General features: G+C 42.0%; 1 protein-coding gene across 1 annotated transcript in view; it reads left to right on the top strand.

Annotated features, from left to right (window-relative positions):
• Positions 1-16637, top strand: part of LOC126237200 (ATP-dependent RNA helicase DDX54) — a 132841-nt gene that overhangs the window by 53165 nt on the left and 63039 nt on the right. The window lies entirely within an intron of this gene.

Here is a 16637-nt window from a genome sequence, read left to right as displayed (position 1 = left end):
ATACATTTTGAAGTGTCAATCTGCACAGATAATTCAAGCAATAAGCAAAAAAATTGAGAGGTCAAGTAGTCGAATTTTACAAGTACATTCATAAGAAGTGGGACTAGTGGAAAGGCTCTTATACTCGTGTTCTTTTATGGGGTGGACATGCATGTGCACACACTGGTACATAGTGCCAGGGAAGACTCTCTCACCATTGCTGACTGTAGGCCATACACGTCTAATCTGCAACTTGTATGGCAAATGTCTGGATTACAGGAGAATAATGTCCAACTGTGCTGGGATTTAGATGAGATTCTTAGTATGATATGATTCATAGATCTTTTGCTGGAGTGCAGCATCAACAATGCACTGAAATATGGAAATGACTTTGGCGTCTTAAATGAATACAGTTTTGTTATTGTGGCTCAGAATTGTTGACTAACTATAATTGTACAAAAATTTGCTACCACAAGGGTCATTCAGTAATTAAACAGAAAAATAGATTCACATTAAAAATGGTTTATTAAATCAGTACTGCTTAGTATCTGTTTTTCCATGCACGACCAACTTCTACGAACTTAGATCATCATCTTGAGTGTCGTCTTAGCCTCTCAGTCTCTCAGTGAAGAATTCCTTACCTTAATCATGAATCTAGTTTTGTATTTCGTTCTTTTGCTCTTCATTGTCATTAAACTTGATGCTATGCAAAGTCCTTTTCATTGGACCAAACAGGTAAAAATCCAAATGGGCAAGGTCAGAATTGTAAGGTGGATGAGCTTTTTGAAGTTTCCAGCATCATTTGTGCGGTAGGTGGTCTGGTATTGTCTGGAAGAAGCAGCATACCTTTCCTTTGCTATCTCACATGTTTCCTCTTAAGTGCAGGCTTGACTTTGTTCTCAGTCATGCGTGATTGGTATTAGCTGTTGATAGTGTGTTCCTCCTCCAAAGAATCACAGGAAATTGGATCATAGACACTCCTAAAGATGGTTAATGTGATCTTACCAGCTGATGATTGTGTTTTCAATCTCTTATGGAGAGCTTATCCATTGTGTATCCACTGAATGTTTTCGTGCTTACATAAACTTAACTAATAAAATTGTGTATCCAAGTCTCATCATATGTTACAATCCTGTTCAAAAAAGTGTCCCCTTTGGACTAGAAACGATTTTTTAGCTTGGTGCAAAAGCCCAAGTCTAATGGTAGTTTAGTTTGTTTTGAATGGGGGATGAGTTGTGCCAACACTTACTCGACATTTTCCAGCAATTTGTTCAGGGGTAATTCATAGGTCATCTTCAATAAATGAATCAATATTAGTCTGCAACACCAAAGTTGAAACTGCGGCTGAACGCCTAGAGCGATTTTTGTTGCTATGTTTTTGCTGCTACTTTTAAACGTTGACAATATTATGAAAAGGATAGATTGTTACTAACAATATATTGGAGATGTGGAGTCGCAGACAGGCACAACAAAAAGACTTTAAAGAAGACCTTCTTCTGAAGTAGATAGAGTGCCTGTGCACGCACACACGTGTCCCCCCCCCCCCCCCACACACACACACACACACACGACCACTGTCTCTGACTGCCAAGGCCGGACAGCAGAGACAGTACTCATTTGTGTGTGTGTGTTATATATATATATATATATATATATATATATATATATATATATATATATATATATATATATATAAAAAGAAAGATGATGAGACTTACCAAACAAAAGCGCTGGCAGGTCGATAGACACACAAACAAACACAAATATACACACAAAATTCAAGCTTTCGCAACAAACTGTTGCCTCATCAGGAAAGAGGGAAGGAGAGGGAAAGACGAAAGGATGTGGGTTTTAAGGGAGAGGGTAAGGAGTCATTCCAATCCCGGGAGCGGAAAGACTTACCTTAGGGGGAAAAAAGGACGGGTATACACTCGCACACACACACATATCCATCCACACATATACAGACACAAGCAGACATATTTAAAGACAAAGAGTTTGGGCAGAGATGTCAGTCGAGGCAGAAGTGCAGAGGCAAAGATGTTGTTGAATGACAGGTGAGGTATGAGTGGCGGCAACTTGAAATTAGCGGAGATTGAGGCCTGGTGGATAAGGGGAAGAGAGGATATATTGAAGAGCAAGTTCCCATCTCCGGAGTTCGGATATGTTGGTGTTAGTAGGAAGTATCCAGATAACCCGGACGGTGTAACACTGTGCCAAGATGTGCTAGCCGTGCACCAAGGCATGCTTAGCCACAGGGTGATCCTCATTACCAACAAACACTGTCTGCCTGTGTCCATTCATGCGAATGGACAGTTTGTTGCTGGTCATTCCCACATAGAATGCGTCACAGTGTAGGCAGGTCAGTTGGTAGATCACGTGGGTGCTTTCACACGTGGCTCTGCCTTTGATCGTGTACACCTTCCGGGTTACAGGACTGGAGTAGGTGGTGGTGGGAGGGTGCATGGGACAGGTTTTACACCGGGGGCGGTTACAAGGGTCGGAGCCAGAGGGTAGGGAAGGTGGTTTGGGGATTTCATAGGGATGAACTAAGAGGTTACGAAGGTTAGGTGGATGGCGGAAAGACACTCTTGGTGGAGTGGGGAGGATTTCATGAAGGATGGATCTCATTTCAGGGCAGGATTTGGGGAGTCGTATCCCTGCTGGAGAGCCACATTCAGAATCTGATCCAGTCCCGGAAAGTATCCTGTCACAAGTGGGGCACCTTTGTGGTTCATCTGTGGGAGGTTCTGGGTTTGAGAGGATGAGGATGTGGCTCTGGTTATTTGCTTCTGTACCAGGTCAGGAGGGTAGTTGCGGGATGCGAAAGCTGTTGTCAGGTTGTTGGTGTAATGGTTCAGGGATTCCGGACTGGAGCAGATTCGTTTGCCACGAAGACCTAGGCTGTAGGGAAGGGACCGTTTGATGTGGAATGGGTGGCAGCTGTTGTAATGGAGGTACTGTTGCTTGTTGGTGGGTTTGATGTGGACGGACGTGTGAAGCTGGCCATTGGACAGGTGGAGGTCAACATCAAGGAAAGTGGCATGGGATTTGGAGTAGGACCAGGTGAATCTGATGGAACCAAAGGAGTTGAGGTTGGAGAGGAAATTCTGGAGTTCTTCTTCACTGTGAGTCCAGATCATGAAGATGTCATCAATAAATCTGTACCAAACTTTGGGTTGGCAGGCCTGGGTAACCAAGAAGGCTTCCTCTAAGCGACCCATGAATAGGTTGGCGTACGAAGGGGCCATCCTGGTACCCACGGCTGTTCCCTTTAATTGTTGGTATGTCTGGTCTTCAAAAGTGAAGAAGTTGTGGGTCAGGATGAAGCTTGCTAAGGTAATGAGGAAAGAGGTTTTAGGTAGGGTGGCAGGTGATCGGCGTGAAAGGAAGTGCTCCATCGCAGCGAGGCCCTGGACGTGCGGGATATTTGTGTATAAGGAAGTGGCATCAATGGTTACAAGAATGGTTTCTGGGGGTAACGGATTGGGTACGGATTCCAGGCGTTCGAGAAACTGGTTGGTGTCTTTGATGAAGGATGGGAGACTGCATGTAATGGGTTGAAGGTATTGATCTACGTAGGCAGAGATACGTTCTGTGGGGGCTTGGTAACCAGCTACAATGGGGCGGTCGGGATGATTGGGTTTGTGAATTTTAGGAAGAAGGTAGAAGGTAGGGGTGCGGGGTGTCGGTGGGGTCAGGAGGTTGATGGAGTCAGGTGAAAGGTTTTGCAGGGGGCCTAAGGTTCTGAGGATTCCTTGAAGCTCCGCCTGGACATCAGGAATGGGATTACCTTGGCAAACTTTGTATGTGGTGTTGTCTGAAAGCTGACGCAGTCCCTCAGCCACATACTCCCGACGATCAAGTACCACGGTCGTGGAACCCTTGTCCACCGGAAGAATGACGATGGACTGGTCAGCCTTCAGATCACGGATAGCATGGGCTTCAGCAGTGGTGATGTTGGGAGTAGGATTAAGGTTTTTTAAGAAGGATTGAGAGGCAAGGCTGGAAGTCAGAAATTCCTGGAAGGTTTGGAGAGGGTGATTTTGAGGAAGAGGAGGTGGGTCCCGCTGTGACGGAGGACGGAACTGTTCCAGGCAGGGTTCAATTTGGGTAGTGTCTTGGGGAGTTGGATCATTAGGGGTAGGATTAGGATCATTTTTCTTCGTGGCAAAGTGATACTTCCAGCAGAGAGTACGAGTGTAGGACAGTAAATCTTTGACGAGGGCTGTTTGGTTGAATCTGGGAGTGGGGCTGAAGGTGAGGCCTTTGGATAGGACAACGGTTTCGGATTGGGAGAGAGGTTTGGAGGAAAGGTTAACTACTGAATTAGGGTGTTGTGGTACCAGATTGTGTTGATTGGAATTTTGAGGTTTTGGAGGGAGTGGAGCTGGAAGTGGGAGATTGAGTAGATGGGAGAGACTGGGTTTGTGTGCAATGAGAGGTGGTTGAGGTTTGCTGGAAAGGTTGTGAAGGGTGAGTGAGTTGCCTTTCCGGAGGTGGGAAACCAGGAGATTGGATAGTTTTTTGAGGTGAAGGGTGGCATGCTTTTCTAATTTGCGGTTGGCCTGTAGGAGGATGCTCTGAATAGCCGGTGTGGATGTGGGAGAGGAAAGATTGAGGACTTTTATTAAGGATAGGAGTTGACGGGTGTGTTGATTGGCTGAGTTGATGTGTAGGTGAAGGATTAGGTGGGTGAGCGCAATGGATTGTTCAGTTTGGAACTGGTATAGGGACTGATGGAAAGAAGGGTTGCAGCCAGAGATGGGAAATTTAAGTGTGAGGCCTTTGGGGGTTATGCCAAATGTCAGACAAGCCTGAGAAAATAAAATATGCGAGCGTAATCTGGCTAGGGTGAAGGCATGTTTGCGGAGGGAATGTAAATAAAACTTAATGGGGTTGTTGTTGGGGGTGTTGTGAGGGTGACATGGTATTAGAAGGTGGAAAGTGTAACATGAGGTTGAAATGAAAATGAAAGATAAAAATATATGGGGAGAGATAAAGGTGAACTAGAAAGCAACTGGAGATCTGGTATGAAAAAAGGCGAAAAAGTGTTGGTTAAGTTGATCCTGTGGTGAACTTGGGTTGGTAGACAGCGATGTGCATAAAGGTTAGGTCGTTGTGTTGCTGCTAAAACACGTTAAAGGACGGAGAAATTCGGGAAAATTTCGAAAAAACGTGTAAATGTATTAAAAGGAGTGGTGGTGTGGTGAAAGATTACGAAAATGGGGCTAACAATTGTCTGACGAAGAAATAATGACCTTAAAACCTGTGGGGAGTGGCTAAAAATGTTAGTGATGTGCGAAAAACGGAAGTGGAAATAAAGTGAAAGTTATTATAAATGGTTGTTTAATACGTGAAAGCAGCTGTAATTGAACTAGAAACGGTGGATTTTATAGCAGCGGTAGTGTTGAAAGCGGAAAATAAAATTTTTTGGTTATGGTTTGGAAGTGGGTTACGTATTATTGAGTATGTATAGGCGGGATAAAATTGTATAGTAGATTCGGTAAAAAGGGGAAAGTGAATACAAAGTGAGACTACTGGTAAAAACAGAAAGAGAAAATAAGGAGAAAATAAGACGACAGGAAAGATTTCGAAATGCAACAGCGACAATAACAAACGTAATTGTTGGGTTCAAATTAATGATATGGTTATAATAGAGGGAAACATTCCACGTAGGAAAAATATATCTAAAAACAAAGATGATGTGACTTACTGAACGAAAGCGCTGGCAGGTCGATAGACACACAAACAAACACACACACACACACACACACACACACACACACACACACACACACACACACACACACAAATTTCAAGCTTTCGCAACAAACTGTTGCCTCATCAGGAAAGAGGGAAGGAGAGGGAAAGACGAAAGGATGTGGGTTTTAAGGGAGAGGGTAAGGAGTCATTCCAATCCCGGGAGCGGAAAGACTTACCTTAGGGGGAAAGAAGGACAGGTATACACTCGCGCACACACACACACATACCCATCCACACATAATGTGTGTGTGCGTGTGTGTGTGTGTGTGTGTGTGTGTGTGTGTGTTGTCTACTTGAGAAGAATGCCTTTTGCCCAGAAGCGTGCTTGTTTAGCAGTCTTTTTGTTGTGCTTGTCTGTGACTCAGCATCTCCATTATATGGGGAGTAGCGATCAATCTTTTTCATAATGACAATGTTCGATCCTGGATTTTTCATTGTTTACTTTAAAACTTTATGTTCACATTTTAAAATTCATATGCTCATTGCAACCACTTTTCATCCAAGGAATTTTTTATGGTTGAACTCTTTCCAAAAGTGAAAATATGATTTCGGAACACTGTTCTTCAAAAGCATGCTTGGAAGAGGCATTGCTTTGTAAATAAGAACTTGGACACTATCTTTACATAAATGTTAACTGGGCAAATGACTTAACATTCTTTGCTAGGTTGCCAATTAAGATTTATAAAAGTTTCCATTCCCTGTCAAGTTTGTAATTGAAATTGTTCATTTTGCTAGTTATATATTTTGTACATTTTATATTTTTTGACAAGTCCTTAATGCTATTGCAATTTTGTTGTCCAGCAACTCGCACTTAACATAGCGAACACTGTCTGAGATAAATCACATGCAGTCAAGTGTTGTATAAATTAGTTGCATCAGATCAGTGTTTCAACTTCCTCTAAGAAAAGGCTAGATGTGGCTGTCTTTCTTTGCATAAAAATGAACAAATTCATGCCCTAAAAATCCATTCCAAGAAGGTGCAGCATTTTTTGTGCAAATGGAGTAAACCTCGATTATCTGTAGATATGTTGCAGTAGTGAGAGAATGGAGAGAATCTGTGGAAGTTCTCAAGTTTGAATCCCATATCTACATGTTTACTCAACAAGTCATTGTATGTTGCATAGCAGAGGTTACTTCATGCCAATATTAGTGCAATTTTGTCCTGTTCAATTCACATATGAATCAGATAATATTGTCTTTTCTTATGAACCGTACAGGACATATGTGATGGAGGTAGCAGGATTGTTTTGTAGCCTTTCTGAAATGCTGGTTTTGTGAGAAAAATTGTCACTTCTCATTCAAAGATTTCCGCTTAAGTTTTCTAAGTGTCTCGTTACATTGCAGCGCGGGTTTTACAGAACTGTAATTTCTGCAGTGTTCAATCCAAATAATCTTTTCTGCAGCTCCCCATGCTAGTCTGTTCTTTGCAGACACTACTAGGTAAGGACTCTAAATACTGGACAAGTACTCAGAATTTAGAGTGGAGTGCAGCTACGGAGGCTGTACAAGGTCCGATGCGCAGAAACGTGTGGGTGTGTGCCAAGTGACTCACAGCTAATCATGCCTCAGGACATCTTGTCTTCATTCCTTGTGCATCATGCTGTGTTAATAAAGTTTAGTGGTGTTTTCCGTCATAGTGTTCTGTACTTGGTGATTATTTTGCCGTCATAATGTTAATTACGAGTGATGGTAAACAATCATGCCAAGTGCTGCTTAAAGCCAGAGGAATAGTGTTTTTTGTCTTTACTTTAAAAGAGAGTCTTCTGCTGAATCCACACCAGCCCAAGACATGTGTCACTCAGTTGCCAAATTCCAGGAGCAACTAGCTGAAATGTGTGGTACTGGATTGTGAGGACCATTGAGACGATATCCAGTGAAGCTAAGGCATCTATGCAAGCCTATGGCGCACCTGTTTTGAGGTCACCAGGCAAGCAACACAACCGAAAAAAAGAAGTTGGTAAGCTAGCTGATATTGCAAAACACTTTTTGCGGCCCATAGTATTCTGCATGTATGCTAAAGGGGAATATCTAACAGCAGAAAAACTAGCTTTGCACATTAAGGAAGCTGAAATTTTTAATGGAAGCGAATGGACACTATTGAGGATACAGAAAGACATGGGGTTCAGATATCAGAAAATGAATGACAGGAGGAAATTACTAATCAGTGCAGGAGATCAGACAGTTTGGCATGTCTCAGATTTATTATGTAGAGGATACTTCCGTTAGTCAAAAGCATGCTAGGGCTATCTGCTGGAAGATAAGCAATTGGGAAGTTGGATAAAAAGTTCCAGTTGGTGCAGGTTATAGAATTACAGTGCTTCACGTGGGAGCAGCAGAAACTGAATGCTGATTTTTAAGGCATCAGTCTAAGAATTCTCGAGATTACCGTTCTGAAATGACGTAAAGTTCTTGAAACTGTGGTTTAAAGAACAAATGTTGCCGTATATCCCTGCATTTTCGGTTATTGTCTTGGATATTGCGAGCATACACTCAGTGCAAGTGAATGAAGCTCCAACCATACATTCTGTATTGTGTGGATATCATCTAATGGAAAGTAAGTTTTGTCACACACCATAGCAGAATTGCTGGTTCTTGTCAGTGCCCACAAGCCTGCATACAGACTTTATGGGATAGACAAAGTTGCAGAGCATTGTTGACACCATATTGTCAGATTAACCCCATAACATTGTTTCTACTGTCCAGTCATGCTGGTATGGGTTTACATGAACACATGTATTATGAAAAAGAACAATATGTTTAAAACAGCAGATGTCGAGAGACTTAAACACGAGGTAATAGAATTTAAACATCCACTTGGGCAGCTGTGTAAGACACACAGAGAAACTTCAGAATGAAGATTGCCACAGACAAATTTGCAGGGACAGTATTGTGGAACCTTCTCTGTTATAAATCTTGCTGAATGCGAGTCGTCTGCATCTGTACTCTGCAAACCATCATGAGGTACATGACAGAGGGTACGTCCCATTGCACAAGTCAGTAAAGTTTCTTCCCACTTCATTCCGAATGGAGTGCAGAAGAATGATTAAATGTCTCTCTGCATGCAGTTATTATTCTAGTCTTATTCTCATGATCCCCATTTGAGAGATATGTAGGGGGTTGTAGTATATGCCTAGAGTCATCATTGAAAGCTGATTCATGAAACTTTAATAGACTTTCTCAGGATAGTTTATGTCTATCTTCAAGAGTCTTCCACTTCCGTTCTTTCAGTATCTCTGAGACTCTCTCCCACGGATTAAACAAACCTGTGACCGTTTGAGCTGCCCTACACTCTACAAGTTAAATATCCTCTGTTAGTCCTATTTGGTATGTGTCCCACACACTTGAGCAATATTCTAGGATGGGTCACACGTGTGATTTGTAAGCAATCTTCTTTGTAGACTGATTGCACTTCCCCATTATTCTACCAATGAACCGAAGACTACCGCCAGCTTTACCCTTGACTGAACCTATGTGATCATTCCATTTCATATTCCTACAAAATGTTACAACCAGATATTTGAATGAGTTGGTTGATTCCAACAGTGACTCATTGATATTATAGTCATAGGATACTATGTTTTTTCATTTTGTGAAGTGCAAAATTTGACACTTCTGAACATTTAAAGTGAGTTGCTAATCTCTGCAGCATTTTGAAACCTTATCAAGAGCTGACTGAATATTTATGCAGCTTCTTTCAGATAATACTTCATTATAGACAACTGCATCAACTGCAAAGAGCCTTACGTTACTATTAATATTGTCTGCAATGTAATTAATATAAAACATGAACAGCAAGGGACCCAACACTCTTCTGGGGTACACCTGAAGTTACTTCTACATCTGACGATATCTCTCCATCCAAGATAACATGCTGTGTCCTCCCTACCAAAAAGTCCTCAGTGTAGCCACAAATTTCACTTGATACCCCCTTATGATTGTGCTCTTGACAGTAAGCATAAGTGTGGTACTTAGTCAAGTGCTTTTCGGAAATCAAGAAATACTGCATCTGCCTGATTGCCTTGATCCAAAGCTTTCAGTATGTCATGTGAGAAAAGTGCGAGTTGGGTTTCACATGATCGATGTTTCCGGAATCCATACTGGATGGCATTGACTACAACAAATCGATGTAAGGGATACTGGACTGTAGTTTTGTTTATCACTTCTATCCTTCTTCTAAAGGGGTGTGACTTGTGCTATTTTCCCTGCACTGGGCACAGTTTTTTGTTAGAGGGATTTACAATAGATAATATTTAGAAGAGGGGCTAATTCAGCCACAAATTCATTATAGAATCTGATAGGAATTTCACCAGACCTTGGAGATTTGTTCAGTTTTAATGATTTCAACTGTTTCTCAACACCACTGACACTAATATTTGTTTCATTTATCTTTTCAGTGTTGTTGTTGTTGTTGTTGTTGTGGTCTTCAGTCCTGAGACTGGTTTGACGCAGCTCTCCATGTTAATCTATCCTGTGCAAGCTTCTTCATCTCCCAGTACCTACTGCAGCCTACATCCTGAATCTGATTAGTGTATTCATCTCTTGGTCTCCCTCTACATTTTTTACCCTCCACACTGCCCTCCAATACTAAATTGGTGATCCCTTGATGCCTCAGAACATGTCCTACCCAACTGATCCCTTCTTCTAGTCAAGTTGTGCCACAAACTTCTCTTCTCCCCAATCCTATTCAGTACTTCCTCATTAGTTATGTGATCTACCCATCTAATCTTCAGCATTCTTCTGTAGCACCACATTTCGAAAGCTTCTATTCTCTTCTTGTCCAAACTATTTATCGTCCATGTTTCACTTCCATACATGGCTACACTCCATACAAATACTTTCAGAAATGACTTCCTGACACTTAAATCTATACTCGATGTTAACAAATTTCTCTTCTTCAGAAACGCTTTCCTTGCCATTGCCAGTCTACATTTTATATCCTCTCTACATCGACAATCATCAGTTATTTTGCTCCCCAAGTAGCAAAACTCTTTGACTACTTTAAGTGTCTCATTTCCTAATATAATTCCCTCAGCATCACCCGACTTAATTCGACTACATTCCATTACCCTCATTTTGCTTTTGTTGTTGTTCATCTTATATCCTCCCTTCAAGACACCATCCATTCCGTTCAACTGCTCTTCCAAGTCCTTTGCTGTCTCTGACAGAATTACAATGTCATCGGCGAACCTCAAAGTTTTTATTTCTTATCCATGGATTTTAATACCTACTCCGAATTTTTCTTTTGTTTCCTTTACTGCTTGCTCGATATACAGATTGCATAACATTGGGGTGAGGTTACAAACCTGTCTCACTCCCTTCCCAACCACTACTTCCCTTTCGTACCCCTCGACTCTTATAACTGCCATCTGGTATCTGTACAAATTGTAAATAGCCTTTCGCTCCCTGTATTTTACCCCGGCCACATTTAAAATTTGAAAGAGAGTATTCCAGTCAACATTGTCAAAAGCTTTTTCTAAGTCTACAAATGCTAGAAACGTAGGTTTGCCTTTTCTTAATCTAGCTTCTAAGATAAGTCGTAGGGTCAGTATTGCCTCACGTGTTCCAGTATTTCTACGGAATCCAAACTGATCTTCCCCGAGGTGACATCTTAGTCCCTCAAAATAACCTCTCAATGAATCTATCACACACTGCCAGTGCTGAGGAAGACACAGAATACCCTTGGCCTTACCATGAGTAAATTGTCAGATCTCATGTGTCACTGCTGTGGCAATGTCTTCACGGGTTCCAAAGCATGTTCCACTGAACAGCTTTCAGTTTTGGTATGAGCTCATAATAAGCAAACATTGGGCGACCTGGTTATGAGCGCAGTCTGTACGCACACTGACAGGCTGCCTGGATCCGTGCATGTCGGCCATTGCAGCTCTGCCATGTCTGAATGCATTTATGCGCCGACCGACTGTACGGTACGATATGGCGGCATGCCCTGCCACTTCCACGAGCTCCTCATCGCATTGTCGCACATTTCTTTCGCATGGAACTGCAAGTTTTACATAAGAAAATTGTTAAAGTTAGGTAACATCCATCCTCAATGGCTCTCAACTCACAGTGTGGTCTCTCTTTATGCTTTGTTCTGGAAAAGACTGCCATCTAGCGTTACATCATGTTACTGAAGATTCTTGGGGGGACTATTGATGCCATAGAATGCATGTAGTGTGCGATGTACTATTATGCACTATTGCAATAGATAGTAAAAGATATTTGCAACAACAAACTTTTTTGTCTTTTTTCTCATGCTATATTTTTAGGATGGTGTGTGTGTGTGTGTGTGTGTGTGTGTGTGTGTGTGTGTGTTCATCCATCTCACTACATGTAATGTTTATATATGAGGTATTGTTTCATTCATTGCTGCTTCTGAGACAAAAAATAGTTGTCAATGCTTTTGCAATGACCCTTATATAAGCTCACTGGAGAAAAATATTTGCCCCTCCACCCCCTTAAAAGAGCAGACTTCTTGCTATCGAGTGCTGCAGATGATGTAGAACTGGTAGCAGGTTGTAATGTGATCCTCCTCCACTGGCATAAGGTGAGGCAGTGAAGTTGTGTGTGTGTGTGTGTGTGTGTGTGTGTGTGTGTGTGTGTCAATCTGTTGCATGCGATCAGCATAATAGTAAGTCACGTCCACGTGGAGATGTGACAGAATGTTAGAAGGAGCTACCATAGTTGGACGTGCCAGTGACCACTCGTATGTGAAGTTGCCCGATTTGTTGGTGTATCATTGCAGACTGTCCAACATGTCTACAAAAAATGGTGCATCACATGCAACTGTGTACCATGGCCCAACAAGACTGGCCATGAAAATATCCTAACAGGCAGGGACTGGAGATGAGTCTCACGCCTGGTCAATAAAAATTGGTTTCAAACCAGACAGGAATTGTTGCTGTCAGTGAATGCAGGTCAAGCTTGACCAGTTTCTGTACTGACATCTTGGGTTGTTGGGTGTTCTGCCGGATATCAGCGTCGTACTTGCACGATATTTCGGTCACGTAGCTCGTAACCTTCATCAGGTGCGACCTGAGACTGTCTCAGGTCGCACCTGATGAAGGTTACGAGCTACGTGACCGAAATATCGTGCAAGTACGACGCTGATATCCGGCAGAACACCCAACAACCCAAGATGTCATTAGATCGCCGGGAAAGCCTGAAGAGTTACAGTTTCTGTACTGTTGGATGGCTCTCAGATTGCCACCTCTGGACAGGGAAATGAGACACCAGGATGACAGTAGATTTGTTCAGTTAACTTCTTTATTCTGGTCCTTGGCTGTAATACAGCAGGAACAGAATGGTGGAGGTGTGAAGTTGCATCCCATGCGAGACAATAGACATCCAGCATTGCTGGCAGTGCAAAGAGAAGGACCGAGCATGGCTTCACTCAAATGCTGCTGTCAGCGATGTCTCCGGCTGAGACCGTGATGAAGGCGCGGTGGTGGAGCTGACGATGGCCATGATCTCCCTGTATCAGCAGGTGGCTCCCTGCTCAGGCAGTAGCCCTCTTATGACTCGGGGCAGGATGCCCTGCCTCATGGCTGAACAGTGGACCCCTTACTCACAGGCTCGTGGTGTAGACTGTGATACTGAGATGAGAATATTTTAGTACATGAATGGCCGAGTACTTATACGCTCCATATTATGTTCATTCAGGACTTATGGCATGTACTCGAAACACATCTGTGGTGACAAGTGAGGAAAGGCAGTTTAGCTTGCATTGATCAAATACGGTTGATACACTACATTATCCTCCTTTTCATCAAGACCCTGTCCCTCGGGTTGACCAAACTAGATTATCCTTTTACACTAGATTTCCTGACAACTAGCCCTTCTGGCCCTGTTTTGCCTCTTAAGAATTATTCTAACAGTTGGTTTCCTTAATCCTATCATGTAATCTTAAACATTTCTACAGGGGCCCCTTGCCCTTCCCCAACTCAAACACCACAGAACTTATTTCATTACTAGCTTCTTGCACAATAATTTCTAATTTCTGTTCCCCACTTACAAGCTAAAATGAATTGGTTATCCTTGTTACTACCCCTGTGCATTCATCTTCCTTCCCCTCTGTGTCATTTTTGTAACTTTGCTTCCTCCATTTCTATATATCTTCACGTGTCTTTTGCAACTAATAATAGCCGCTGCATTTTTTACTCTTACAAATTTCTTCCATATCCCCCACTCTACAGGTTATGCATTAACTATGTGTAGCACTCGTAACAAGCTTGTTCCCCTGCTACCGGTTGTTGTTGTTGTTGTTGGTGTTGTAGTAGTCTTCAGTCCAGAGACTGGTTTGATGCAGCTCTCTATGCTACTTTATCCTATGCAAGCTTCTTCATCTCCAAGTAACTAGTGCACCCTACATCCTTCTGAATCTGCTTAGTGTATTCATCTCTTGGTCTGTTACTATGATTTTTACCCTCCGCGCTGCCCTCCAATACTAAATTGGTGATCCCTTGATGCCTCAGAACATGCCGTACCAACCAATCTATTCTTCTAGTCAAGTTGTGTCACAAATTCCTCTTCTCCCCAATTCTATTCAGTACCACCTCATTGGTTACATGATCTACCCATCTAATCTTCAGCATTCTTCTGTAGCACCACATTTCGAAAGCTTCTATTCTCTTCTTGTCTAAACTATTTATTGTTCATGTTTCACATCCATACATGGCTACACTCCATACAAATAGTTTCAGAAAAGACTTCCTCACACATAAATCTATACTTGATGCTAACAAATTTCTCTTCTTCAGAAACACTTTTCTTGCCATTGCCAGTTTACATCTTATTTCCTCTCTACTTTGACCACCATCAGTTATTTTGCTCCCCAAATAGCTGCTATTGGTATAGAAATGAAAATTTAAACTTTTGCACCATCAGTCCTCACCAATACTGTGGCTGCCTTGAAATAAGAAGGTAAGTTTTTGTGCTTGGGTTCTAGAACTAACCCAAACTCCAACGATAGTTTCTTCTGTACTTTCCTTAGACACTGTAAATATTGCTCTGGCGACAAGTTTACCCGTAGCTGACCTGCAGCCTGTTGCATGGCCTCCTGCAGTTCTGTTACTTTCTTTTGTGCTTCCCAAACACTATCTTATATGGACTGCGACCACTTTGTCATTACTACTTCCCTATCTAAGACTTAACATACCCTGGCACTTCCTTTGAGTGTCCCGTGCCTTTCTGTTCCCCAATGGAATTTGTCGAATGCTTCTTCCAATCTTTCTCACCTTGTTGCGCATCTCCCATGTGCTGAATACCAACTGTAACACCAAGTGATTATCAGTGATCACTACGTCTTCCTGCTTGGTGAACAGCATTCCCCCTTCCAGGTGCTTGTTCCATAACGCTTGCATCCTGATGAACATTAGTAGTCCCACTATGAACTGCATCATCTCACCTTGTCTGCACCTCACATACGGGCAGGAATACCTCTTACTTTCCTCCCCCTTAAATTTATTGCTACTCCACAGCTGCCTAAAGTAATTATGCTAAATCTACACCTAACCTTAAAAAAATATTATTTGGCTATCTCCTAGGTGTTAATACACACAGGTTCCTCATTACTGTTTCATTCACAATCTTATGTTTATCTTCTGATACCTTTCTTCTTACTCTCCCCATCGAGCTCGCATCTCCTATCCCTGGAATACCTTCCGGACTCTCTTGAAAAAATTTCAACAATCCAACATGCACAGTTGTTCACGTCGGCAATTGAATTTTGATATTTACTGGTGACGTAGTCTCTATGGCCTCTGAAACTTTGAAAAAACTTCTTTGTCTTTCCATTCGGCATATGCGAAATTGATAGCATCATCCACTGACTAATCTTATATTGTGGCATTCTTGCCATACAGCCCACTGCTTCTTCCTGTTTCTCCAGTGCTCTTGTATTTGCCCTCTGTACTCTATTACAAATTTCCCTAAGCACTGTGGCAAATCCTTAACAGACTCTCCAGTCTTCCCTTTCTTTGTTTTCAATATATCAAACAACGATGGCATTTTATGAACATGTACTACTTCATATGGTGATAATCTTGTATTTGTATGCTGATTCGAGTTGTAGGTGGAGACGTCGTACTTCAAATAGACATTCCAGTTGGAGTGATGAGGGTCAGTGTAGTATCTAAGCATCTTCCAGATTGTCCTACGTACTCTTTCAGTTCTTTCATCAGCTTGTGGATAGAGAGGACTGGTCTGTGACTTCTTCACATTCAATAACTTAAAACAATTCCTTGAATAGATCTAACATGAAGTTCGTTCCCTGGTTTGTTACTATTGTTACTGGATACTGAAGTATCCATTTATTTGCAAGTGCTTGTGCCACTGTTGCTGCCTGCTGGTTTGATGTTATGACTATCTCTGTATACAAGGGTGGGAACTTTAATAGTGGCAACTATTTATTTACAGCTTGTACAAAATAGACACATGTTTCAAAGTTTTTCTGACCTTCAAGGTTGTTACCAGCATTATGTATAACCTGTTGCCAGCGATGTGAAAGTCGTAGGATACTCTTAGCAGTGCCAGTTTTTTTGTACTATGGCTATTCCTGCCCCCATACACTGTTACTTTCTTAAATTATTCCATCTTTCCCTTTCAACTGTTGGTTTCAAGTACCTAGGTATTGTGTATGGTTTGCAGTAGATTGGTGATTCATTTCCCATTGTTATGTAGTGCTGTCTAATATACGTAGCTGGTAATGGCCATTTTATAAAAAATCAGTCCTTAAATTCCAAAAGTAAGTTGTCCATCTGTTCCCTGTTACTTTCCGTAGGTGCTTCACTTTTTCTCTTAATGTAGTTATGGTATCTAGCGATTTTCCGTGGCTGACACCCCTCGTGTCCCATTCTTCTTCCTCGATGGATATCCATATTAGTTATTAACAACCC

This window comes from Schistocerca nitens, chromosome 2, assembly GCF_023898315.1.
Source record: "Schistocerca nitens isolate TAMUIC-IGC-003100 chromosome 2, iqSchNite1.1, whole genome shotgun sequence".
Taxonomy (NCBI): Eukaryota; Metazoa; Arthropoda; class Insecta; order Orthoptera; family Acrididae; genus Schistocerca; species Schistocerca nitens.
The sequence above is the reverse complement of the archived record's forward strand: the minus strand, read 5'-3'. Positions and strand labels throughout refer to the sequence as shown.